The following is a 13,288-nucleotide window of genomic DNA, read 5'->3' as shown; positions in this document are numbered from 1 at the left end:
CCATTGTGGAAGTCAGTGTGGTGATTCCTCAGGGATCTAGAACTGGAAATACCATTTGACCCAACCATCCCATGACTGGGTATATACCCAAAGGACTATAAATCATGCTGCTATAAAGACACATGCACACGTACGTTTATTGCGGCAGTATTCACAATAGCAAAGACTTGGAACCAACCCAAATGTCCAACAATGATAGACTGGATTAAGAAAATGTGGCACATATACACCATGGAATACTATGCAGCCATAAAAAATGATGAGTTCATGTCCTTTGTAGGGACATGGATGAAACTGGAAATCATCATTCTCAGTAAACTATTGCAAAGACAAAAAAACCAAACACCACATGTTCTCACTCATAGATGGGAATTGAACATTGAGAACAGATGGACACAGGAAAGGGAACATCACACTCTGGGGACTGTTGTGGGGTGGGGGGGAGGGGGAGGGATAGCATTAGGAGATATACCTAATGCTAAATGACGTGTTAATGGGTGCAGCACACCAGCATGGCACATGTATACATATGTAACTAACTGGCACATTGTGCACTTGTACCCTAAAACTTAAAGTATAATAATAATAAAATAAATAAATAAATAAAAAACAAAATCACTGAATACCTTATTGGTTATTTTAAATATTCCATTTGAAAACTTTAAAATTGTGGATATTTAAATAAAAGATTTTTAAATGAAAAAAAAAGAAACTTGTTCTGTTTTGTTTAACACACCAATCTCAATTTGAACATAGAACACTGCTTTTATACTCCACCATGCCAACATGGTGAACTAACAGTCCATCAGACACATGTACTGAGAACCTGAATACCTCATTTCCTGCATGCATGCTATGTGATTTAGAGAGACTTAATTTTCAGAGGAATTGTTTTAAACAACATGATGGGGTGTTTTTCAGAAAATAGTCTCAAATATGTTATAACACTGTGATATGAAGGACTGTGGTAAACAGTAAATAAATTTGAATAATGAAATCTCTATGCTTTTTAGAGAAATAATGTTAGAGATTGAAGATGTGACTAGTAATCCTTTCTATAATACACTGGGAAGTCTTTCGTCATTTGTCCCTAAGCTTTATGGGTAAACAGTGGCACAAATCTTTCCACTTGGCTACAAGAAGAATGACATTTTTCTAGTGGCCATGTGTCTTGTCTAGTTCTGAAAGGAATGTTTTTCAGGGAACATGAAATTGAAGGTTTCACAAAATTGAGAAACTGCAGATTAGCAGTTGTGTGAAGTGCTAAACTGACAAAAATCTCATTTAGGAAAAGTAGATAATAATAATAATTGCTACCATTTCCTCAGTGTTAACCATGTGCTAGACAGTGTCCCAACCAGGTACTAGTCAAGGAAAAAAGGAGAAACTTTCATTTGAGTTGACATTGATAAAATACCACACTGTGTTTGCTTCATGCCCTCTGAAACATGGCCCTTATTTGTAACTAGCGCTTCAAAATAATAATCTTACCTTAAATAAAATTAAAAATATTATGTGACTCAGTACCCATCACCGTTTGAAGATATAATGATTTGGGTGAGGGGGAGAAGCATTCATAACTTTTAAACCAATTTTTTTTTCTGCCTTAGACAATTCTTCCATTTACTTCAAACCACACACTATGTAGCTTTGATATATTGCTTTTTTTTTTTTAAGAGAAACAATATCCACTGTCACAGTGGCATTATAGGAATTAAAGAGGATTTATCTTTTTTTCTCTCTGCCAAGAACTGAGTTTGAAGTCTACAACCATCCTAAACTAATAACTAAAAGAAGATTCCTCTAGGATATCTCATTATTCCTTCCATCTTCTCCTATTTGTATCACTAACCATTTGTTATATTTGTTCATTGCTAATGGGATTTCTTTCAGAAAATTTTCTGAAATAGAGTTGTTCTAAAATACACAATTTTTATTATTTTCAGCTATTTTAAAGTTTTTTGAAACTTCACCACATCAGTCATAAGGGGCTGAAGTCTTATTTCTGGTACACATCTATCTGCGTGAGACCACAGTTCCAATATTCTGAAAAAAAATCTGCCTTTCTGGTTTTAAATTAATATGCTCAATATTATTGAGTTTACTTTGAATGATGTTCTTAATGTCAGATGAAGAATAATAGGCTCCTTTCACATTAAACATTAAACCTTAAGTCTAGATTTGTAGCTATACAAGCCATCAATTGGCCACTTTAACTAGAAGATAAACATTAATTAAGAAGTTGATGGTCTACTCCTAAGACCTGAGCATGGTCTCAGTTATAACCTGACCTCACCACTTTTTAATGGGGTTGCCAGAGACAGTCATTTATTGTCTGTCAGTTTCTGTTCTCTTATCTGGAAAATGAAGCTGTTACTTGCCATGTATATTTGAGAGTTGATGTGAAGGTTGATTTGACATGGCTTTGTGAACTCAGCGCTTTGTTAACTCAAAAGAAGTTTACACACAGGTATTGGCTATAACGAATGGCCATCTTTCTTCAAATAATGATTTTTAAAAATAACAGTAGTATGAAGTGCCAGAGGACTTTATAAAGTTTTAGTCCCAAGGACTCTAACGCAGCTCCAGCAGAAGGTCCAAATACTTCATATGGTCTATAAAAAGAAAAAAAAAATCCTAGATTTTCTTGAAATAAACAAAAGCAATAGGCAAGTTCAAACATTATCAATAATTTACATGAATTTTCTTAGGATATATGTCTTTAATGTTAAAACAAAAGTTTCAAACATCTCAATCTGCATAGAATTGAGAAGCATATAGCAAACTATCTTTACCTTAAGTCAAAACCACAAAAACTTCCATCTGTTGGATATCATCCATGATTACGCTCTTTCTTATAATTTCTGATATAGGGTTCCAGAAATTTGGGAATATCAACTGGAAATGAGCACTATGTAAAATGCTACTATTCTGGACAGCTTTTGTCATTCTATGAAAGACTCCTTTTGAAAAAAAAAAACTAAAATACATTTTTCTCCAAGGTGATTTAACTTAAATAAGAAAAGGTGACTATTAGAGGGGAGACCATAAAAAATTGTTCTGGAGAATTGTGTTTTCATTAGTTGTAGTCTTTAAAAACTTGTAAAGATTCTCAATAACTTAGGTGATTTCCAGTTGTATTTTTTTAATTTATCTGTACAGTTTAGATAGAATATTTGTCTGCTCCAGCTGCCATAATAAAATATTATAGACTGGGTCACCTAAACAACAGAAATTTATTTTCTCAATGCTCTGGAGGCTGAAACTCCAAGATCAGGGTATCGACATGGTTGATTTCTGGTGAGGACTCTCTTTCTGTCTTGTAGGCAGCCACCTTATCCCTCTGTGTTCACATGATTTCTTTTATGTGCACACATTGAGAGAGAGAAAGAGTATGCTCTTGGTGTCTCTTCTCACAAGGACACTAATCCTATCAGATCAAGGCTTCACCTTTATGACCTCAATTAACCTAATTACTTCTTGGAGGCCAGGTTCCTAAATACAGTCACACTGTGGGCTAGGGTTTTGACATGTAAATTTGGATAGAAGACAAACATTCAGTTCATAACAGATGTACATTCAACACTACACTCTACTTTTTATTTTCATCTTAACATGCTTTCATTTGGCTTTCTATTCATCTAGGCCATCAATCAATCTACCATATTCTAGGCATTTTGCTAGCTCCTAGGGACAAAAACAAAAAACCAAGTCATGAATCCTTAAGAAATCCATCTTCAATGATAATGACTTGTATACAAAGCTGAAAGCTATGAAAATTCTCTCCCTTGAATTGAAAATTGAAAACATAATTCATCACATAGGTATATTCTATGATGAGACAGAATTAAATCATCCAAAGTGGGGTTTATAAAATTAATGCAGACTTATACTTCTATCCAGGATAGAGTAATACAGTCTCCTGCCTGAAACAAACAAAAATCAAGGAAAATATATCAAACAATGGTTTGACAGGCAATACAAGATAGTGATCCCAGAGAAATGGGAAAAAAAGTCAGGTGAGCCTAAGATTTCCCATTGTATTGCTTCAAGAGAATGTCCAGATCATGCACAGGGAGGAAAAACTCAGGCAGAACCTGGTAGACTGTCTGGATTCTATCAATGCAGCTGAGAATCTGGAAAGGACAAGGTAGCTAGAGATCGCAGAACAAACTACTGAGGGAGAGACTGCTGCAGAGAGGAAGAAGGCCAGAGAATTACAGAAGATTTCCCTTGTGTATTCAGCAGAATACTGATTAGCTCATGTGTGTGAGGAAATTATCCAATGTTGGAGAAAAACAATCCAAAAGGATTACATGGAATATCCAATGCTCACAGTGGGTGTTGAGAATAGCCCCTGTTTCTGTCAGGCAAACTAGAAAACCTCATAATTCACAGGGCATCATATAGGATAGTCAGGAGTGTGCACATAGAATACTCAGTAGTGGACATAATTAGCTCTACGTATTAGGTGGGACATAGCTCTGAAGTAATCTAACAAATTTTGAAAGTGAAGCCCTAGAGTATTGAACAGTTTCCAAATAATTTAACTGTATCATAAAACAATACTCAAGAATATTTATAGGAATTCAGAAATATTCAGCACTCAAAATTGTACAATTGTACAATGACTGCAATCCAGTGAAATGTTGCCAGGTATGCAAAGCAAGAAAGCATGACCTTCTATGATTAGGAGAAAATCAATCAATCAAACGACTCAGAACAGACACAGTTGCTCAAATTAGTAGACAAGGAAATTAAGAAAGTCATTATACTATATTCCACATGTTAAAAAATTTAGGTAGAGAATAAAAGATATTTTAAAAGATCTAAATCAAACTTCTACAGATAATTATTAAAATTAATGAGAGAAAAAATAAACCAGATGAGATTAATGACTGCTATGGTTTGAATGTATCCCTTAAATTCATGTGTTAGAAACTTAATTTCCAATGCAACAATGTGGAGACGTGGGACTTTTAAGAGGTGTCTAGATCACTTTTTAATGAATAGATTAATGTCATTATTGCAAGAGTGGGCTTCTGATAATAAGAATGAGTTTGGCCCCCTACCTCTGTTTTATGCACACTCTCTTGTTCTTTCACCATCTGCCATGGGATGATGCATCAACAAAGCCATCATCAGATGCTGGCATCTTGATGTTGGACTTCCCATCCTCCAGAACCATGAGAAATAAATTTATTTTCTTTATAATTTCCCAGTCTGCATTATTCTGTTATGGCAACACTAAGTAGATTAAGGTCATTTCAGATTAAACATTGACTAAAGAAAGAGTAATAAGCCTGGTGTAACAATAGAATCTATCCAAATGAAACACACGGAGGAAAAAAAATAGCTTAAAACAATGAAAAGAGGGTCAATGAGCTGTAGAACAATTTCATATAGCCTAATTATGCATAATTGTAAATTCTGAAGGAAGGAGGTTAAAGAAATAATGGCCTAAAATATTATTTTGATTTCAAAAATTAGAAAACCCATACATCCCAGAAGCCCAATGAACCTCAAGAACACACACAGAAATACACACACACACACGCACACACACCCTAAAGGAAACTACACTAAGATATATCTATAATCTAATTTGTCAAAAACAGTGATAACAAGAAAACCTTAAAAGTAAAGAGGCAAAGAGCACATACTATCTACAGAGGATGACTTAAGATTTATCTTCTTGTGGACATGATGTAAATAAGAAAATAGTAAAGAAACATCCTTCAAATATGAAAAGAAAACTATATCAATGTAGAATTGTATACCAAAAAAATTCTCTTCAAAATAAAGGCAAAATATGGACTTTTTGACATACAAAAGATGAAAGAATTCATGGCCAGAAGACTAAAACAAGAAATGTAAAGAAAGTCCTTCAGGAGAAGAAAAATGATTCCAGATAGAAAGTGTATCTATACAAAGGATGTAACCCATATTTCAAAACAGAAATCAAAGAGAAAGTTAAAATATTTTGAATAGAATTAAAATGAAAATACCAGGTATCAAAATTTGAATGGTGCTAATAAAGCAGTACCTGGTGAGAGGGGTGGATTTATCGCCTTCAATTTATATATTAGGAGAGAATAGAAGTCCCTAGACTTCTATTAGAATAGAAGAATCAATGAACTGATTCTACCTTTAAAACTAAAGAAAGAACAGCAAATCAAAATCAAAGTAAGGGGAAGAAAGAAGAAAAATGAAAGAAATACAACAGAAAACAATAAAGAATATCAATGAAAACAAACTCATTCTTTGAGAAAAGCAAAAAGTCAACAAATCTTCAGCCAGGCTGACCAAGAAAAATAGAGAGAATCCACAAATTGCTAATGTGTGGATTGAGATAAGTGATGCTACTACAGATTCTACAGATATTAAAAGGTCACTAACTAAATATTATTTAAAAATTTTATGCTAATAGATTTGATAACTTAGATAAAATGGCTAGATTTCTTGAAAGACACAGTTTACAAACTTACTCTTAGAAAAATAGGTAGTCTAAATAACCCTCCACCTATGAAAGAAACTGAATATGCAGTTATAATCTTTCCATAAAGAAAACTCTAGGCCCCAGTGGTTTAATTGGAAAATGCTACAAAATACAGAATAAACAAATTTTATCAGTTATCTAAAAACTCTTCCAGAAAACTGAATGTATATAATACTTTCCAGTTTTTTCTATGAGGCCAGCATTATCCTAATAGCAAAACCTGACAAACACATTGTAACAATGCATTGCATGAACAGAGAATCCAAGAATTCTAAACAACATATTAGCAAAGCAAACACAATATATTAAAGGGATAATTCATCATAACAAAGTGGGATTTATCCCAGGAATGAAAGATTCATTCAGCATTCAGAAATCACCATACCAACAAACTAAAATTTTACATCAGATGATCATCTCAATAGAAGCAGAGAAAGCATCTGACAAAATCTAATTATATGCATTATACAAACTTAAAAAACTAGGAATATAAGGGAACTTCCTAAACCTGAAAAAAGGCATCTATGAAAAACCTGCAGTTACATCATACTTAATAGGAAGGGACTGTGTTTGTTTTCATATTGTTGAGTATTGAGGGTTCTTTATACATTCTAGAAATGAGTTCTTTTTTTTTCACCCTGTGCATTATGGCAAGAAATAAAGAAATAAAATACATCCAGTATAGAAAAGAAATTAAAATTTCTTTATTCAAGGATAACATGATCATCCATAGAGAAAATTTAAAAGACTACAGAAAAGCTAACAGAATTAATAAATGAGTTTATCAAGGCTTCAGGGTTCAAAATCAATATAAAAATTAATTCTATTTTTATATCTTAGGAATAAATAATCAAAAAATGTTTAAATGTCATTTGCCCTAATATAAAATACTTAAACATAAATTGGACAAAATATGCGCAAGATCTGAACAATGAAACTTTCAGAACAGTATTGAGAAATTAAGGAAGGCCTAAACAAATGAAGTTATATACTGTTTTTATGGGTTAAAAAGACTCTTTATTGTTAAGATGTTAATTTCCCCTAATTTAATTATGTGTGATACCAGTGAAAAACCCAGCAGGTTGTTCTTTTTGTTGTTGTTGTTGTTGTTTATGTCAAACTTGACATCATCTCATGCTAAAGTTCATATGGGAATTCAAATGAACGAGAAAAATCCAAACAACTTTGAAAGAGGAATGAACAAAATAGGGGAACTAATACACTCTGATTTTAAGACTCATTATAAAGCTAAAATAAGTGTACTACTGGCTTTAGACAGATAAATAGAACAATGGTGTAAAACAGTGTCCAGAAATAGACCCACATGTATATGGAAATCCTTTTTGGACACAAGTGCAAAAGAAATTCAGTAGAGAAAGGATAATCATTTCAAAACATATTCCTGCAAATATTGGACGTCTATATGTAAAAAGGAGAAAATTGAACTTTGATCACTGCTTTGTAATATCATATACAAAACTCAATTCAAAATGGATCACAGATCTAAATGTAAAACCTAAAACCCTAACACTTTCAGAAAAAAAAGAGAAAAAAATTTATTTGAATTATGCACATATTTCTTAGATATGCTATCAAAAGTACATTCCAGAAAAAAAGATAAATTAGTGTTCATAAAAAAAAAAATCACTATTTCAAAAGTCACTAGTAAAGAGAATGAAAAGACAAGCCATGGACTGAAAGAAAACATTTGCAAATTATGTATCTGATAAAGAACTCATTTCTAGAATATATCCAAAACTCTCTACGTTCAACAAGAAAACAAACAACCCAATATAAATGATTAAAATGTTTGAATAGACCCTTCACCAAAGATATACAGACGAAAAGCCCATGAGATGATGCTCAACCTTGTTAATCATTAGGGAAATGCAAATTAGAAGCACAATTAGAAATTACTACACAGGCATTAGAATAGCTAAAATTAAAGACTGGCCATGCCAAGTGTTGGTAAGGATGTAGAAGAACCACGATTCTCTTAAAGCTGGTGCAACTGGAAAATAGTACAATTGCTTCGGAAAATGGTTTTGCAGTTTCTTGCTGCAAACCTACACGATCAGATATCCAGCCATTCCACATCTGAGTAATTATCCCAGGGAAATGAAAATGTATATCAACACAGTGAATGTTCATAGCTCTATTTGTAATAGTCAAAAAATGGAAACAACCCAAATTTTCATCAGAATGAGTTATTCCCATGTTATTCCCATACAAATCGTGTTTCTATACAATAAAGCACTTCTTTGCAACAGAAAGAAATAAACAGATGATGTGTATGAGGACATGGATGAGTCTCAAAATAATTATGCTGAGTGAAAGAAGCTATCAAAAATGAGTACATACTGAATGATTCCAATTTCATTACATTTTAGAAAATGCAGACAAACACATATTGGCAGAAATAATATCAGTGGTTGCTTGGGGATGGGATGGAGAGGAAAGGAGTTAGATAAAAGGATTAGATAGACACAAGAAAACTGGGATCTTACCTTGATTATAGAAATGATTTCATGGGTATATACCTATGTCATAACATCAAATTGTACCATATATATATATATACATTTTATTGACTTTCAGCTATGTGGTAATAAAGTTATTAAATTTAAAAATCATAAAATCCTATTTGTTTATATATTTTTGCTTTGATTTAACAAATTTCATTTCTTCTATTTGTTCTATAAATAAGATGTTCAACCAATATCTAGAGTTATACTCATTTCACTGCAGATATGCTTTTCTTAGAATAGTTATTTCTATTTTAGTTTTCAGAAAATCAAAAAAAATGGGACACTAAATATTATGCATTTAAAATCCTTAAATATGGATTTAACTTAATATTTTTAAAATATTAGTAATTTTTCCAGGTTTCTTTTATGTAGTAATTTTACTTCATCTTCAATAGCTATTTTTGACTTACCAGTATACCCAACCACCACCTTATTTTGCTGTAAAACATTTCAAATATTGAATTCAGCTATTTGCCTTTTATAAATCTCACCATTGCAGGGCTAGCAATTTCCGGTTTGACAACAATGCCCAAAGCTCCTTGATGGCAGTATCTATGGTTTACTTGTCACATGGCCTTAATATCTACATAGTCCTACTGTGTAATCAGTACGTATTTGTTAAGTAAGTGAATAATTTAATATATATGGCCTTATAGTCACTGCATGATTCACAAAACTCTTTTAGGATATGGAGTAATAAACAATTACAGCAACTTAAAATATGGCACCTGTTAAAGGGCATCTACCAAATATGGTCTGACTGAAGCAACATCAGTAAAATACCCATTTATCCAAAGCAGCCTGAGATCTGAATGGATAGATAATAGTTACACAATCTAAAAACTGGTCTTGTGATATGTGTTGGTGTTTTTTTAGTTACTTCAGACATCATATTGTTTACTTAGCTTTTGCTACTTTCTGATTAAAGAAGAGTTTGTGATCTAGAAAAAATATTCCTTATATGAGGCTTCAAATTATTGGTTAATATAGAATTTCATTTGTTTCAAGATAGAAACATCTAAAAATTTTTAAAACATTTACAAAATTTAAAGTTTCCATGTTGCAATGAAATTTACTGTTAACTAAGCAACATAGAAAATAAAGGTGCCCCCCAAAAGAGGATTATTTGTTCTTAATACTTACTGTGGCATTTTATCCATCTCCAATGTCCTCAGCTCTTATTTGTGTAGCTGTCTTAGCATTTGAAATGAACTCTTTGAAGTAGTGGAATACAAAAGTGAGGACTAAGGTGAAAGGTAAATTAGATGGAGCAGTTAGACTGTGGATTACTGTTACTCCCAGATGGGGAGCTAACTCGTACCCCATGCAAGCTTTCACAGGGTGTTGTTTCAATGGGCAGTGCCCTTGAGCTGCCCTATAACAGCAGTAAGAAAGAGGAGAGTTACGTCTAGCTTAGGTTTACAGGGATGAGCTGGAGTCTAGAGAACAGGACCCAAAGAAGTGGCTGTGATCACATTTCTTTTGGGGATTCTCTTTTTTTGTTGTTGTTTGACATTTCAGACATAGAATTATATTGCAAGTCCCAAGTTTATATCAATGAATGAGGAGATAAGAATTCACGAATGATGTTGAACAGAAAATGTATGAAAATGGAAATGATAATGTTGTGTTGATATCTTGTCAAAACTGAGCTTTAGTGCTTTGTTGTAAAGGTAGATTACTGGAGAAGTAATGAAATGAAATATTTATTATTCTGCCCAGAGAGAAAGATTTGAAATATTTTAACCCACCAAATTAAGACTTGTTACAGAAGAATAAAGCAATTCAGCCCAAACTATAGTACTGCAACCTCAACATCTGATTAAAACTTAGATCTGTGGTAGATGTAAAGATGATAATAAAGAGGGTAATGGTATATGAAAATATTTAAGCACAGCAATGAGCATAGCGATCCTAGAGAATACAGGAAGATACAACAGAAATGAAGAGATAATGTTTCTTGCAGCTTAGGAACTTGTCTCTTACATTGTCCATTTTATGTTCACTCAGTGATGGGTGCAGTATAGCAAGCAGCCAAGTTGAAAACAATGTAAACTTACATAGTAATGTGACAGAAGGGTCCATTTAAAAAGGGAAGAAATAAAAGTTGGTATTTCCTGAATTTGTCACAAACTATATGTCTGTATTTAGAAGAAATTGACACTTACAGAGAAAAATGTGCCACTATCACTTCTCTACCAGTTCAAAATGCAATTCATTTCATTTCATGGACAAGGCAACCAGAGGCTAAACAAAATAGCTTGTATTCATGTCCATGATAACATGTGAAATCTTCCTTAATACTTAATTCAATTCTTAATTTCCAAAATACATTTCTATGAGGAGGCATTAAATATAATTATATATAATCTATATGTACCTACATATTTAATTGCATATGAAATACTAATGTGTTAATTCTTTTGTTAATATTAATTCAAAGTGTAGACAGGACTGAGTTCCTTTCTGGAGGTTCTGTGGGAGGATTCCTCTCCTTGTTCATGCAGGTGGTTAGCAGAATTCAGTATTTTTTTTTTTTCCTAATAGAACTGGGATCCTGTTTTCTTTCTGGCTGTCAGAGGGCTTTTATTGGCTTCTAAAGGCCACCTGCAATCTTTGGCTCATGGTCCAGTTCCTTCAGTGGAGCCAGTAGGTAAGTACCTCTCATATGTCCAATTGCTCTTTCTTTTCTCCCATCTCTCTGATCCACTGTTCTGCTTTCGTGTTTCACTTTTAATGTCCGATGTGATTATGTTGGACCTGACTGGATAATCCAGAATAATCTTCCTATTTTAAGATCGACTCATTATCAACCTTAATTCTACCTCTAAAATAAATTCTTCATGCATATATGTATGTATATATGTAAGGGTTCGTGTACGTATGACCACTTGGTAAGGATTAAATGAGATGCTATGAGCAAAAATATTGAGTGTATAAAATGAGGATTCCAATCTCTCATTGTACTGAGAAGGGTAACCAAACTTCTTTTGTATTTTTACTAAAGGCACTGAAAAATAGCTCAAGCCACAGCATAAGGTCCAGTGTTTTGACTTTCCATAAAATGTTTTTAATTTGGATGAATTGCTGAAAGTGTAAATGCTATCTCTTTTTCTGAATAACTTTAAACAGCTGGCAGAATGACATTTTGCCCCTTTGGAAATTTTAAATGTAAACTCTGTGTTTAGTATATTGTCTAAATATAATTCAGCATCATTTAAAAGCTTAAAATTCTGTTACTGTGATATTAATTATCTGTCATTTAATTTTTTTGTAATATTGCAGATTGTGTCTTTTTCTTCCTAGAACACAATTTTTTATTCACAAATAAAACAGACTACTAAATATTAGACTTTATGTATAGAAATATTGTCATTTCATTATTAAATCTACTCTAAAAAGGAAATACAGTTAAAGGAATTTTAAAATGCTTTCATTATTTTCCATTTATCTGAGAGTCTTCAATCTTCTTTCCTTAAGAAAGCTAAGCATTTGGATGGAGTAGCTAACTTCAGTCCATATTTAAGTTCAAGTCTGAAACTTATCAGGAAAATTCCTAGCAAAGATTTTTAGTTGTAACATATCAGGCAGACATTTGACATTTTGAAACCAATTTTAAAGCTTTGGGTTTTTTTGGTATTTCTCAAATCTCAATCAGTCTAACAACTCCTCCTTCTTTTTGTGTTCACATTGTTCTTTTTCTTTTCCTCCAATTTCTTGTTGCTTTGTTGATTTTCTGAGTTTAAGAGCTGTTTCCTGAATAAAATCTGAAGCTTGACCACATTTTGTGTTATCTAAACATATCACAGAGAATATTTTATATTTGCATTTCTCTATCAAAATGAAAAAATGATGCAGTGACTGTCTTAATTTAATTCATGGTGATACACAATGTATTTGTAAATAAACATTTTTGAAATAATACAAATGAAGACATAATGTCATAGTACAATGGGTGTATTCAAATACAATTAAATTGGATGTTTAAAAATTGAACAAAGTGAATATTTGCTCATAATTGTGCTGGAAGTATTAAACATTAAATATGATGTTCTCGGGCAATTTGGTGGAAATATTTTTTTCAAATCTTCACAAACCACCTTATTAAGATAAATGATCATGCCAGGTCTTACATTTATGACAGTATAGATATTCTTGATGTAAGACAAACAAAATCCAACTAAAATTTTTTGGATTATTGGCAATAATGTTGTACTCAGTTTTAGGATTAAAAAATAAAAGTTAAAAAGTTCATAACATT

The sequence above is a fragment of the Pan paniscus genome, chromosome 1 (genome assembly GCF_029289425.2).
Source record: "Pan paniscus chromosome 1, NHGRI_mPanPan1-v2.0_pri, whole genome shotgun sequence".
NCBI classification, from domain to species: domain Eukaryota; kingdom Metazoa; phylum Chordata; class Mammalia; order Primates; family Hominidae; genus Pan; species Pan paniscus.
The sequence above is the reverse complement of the archived record's forward strand: the minus strand, read 5'-3'. Positions refer to the sequence as shown.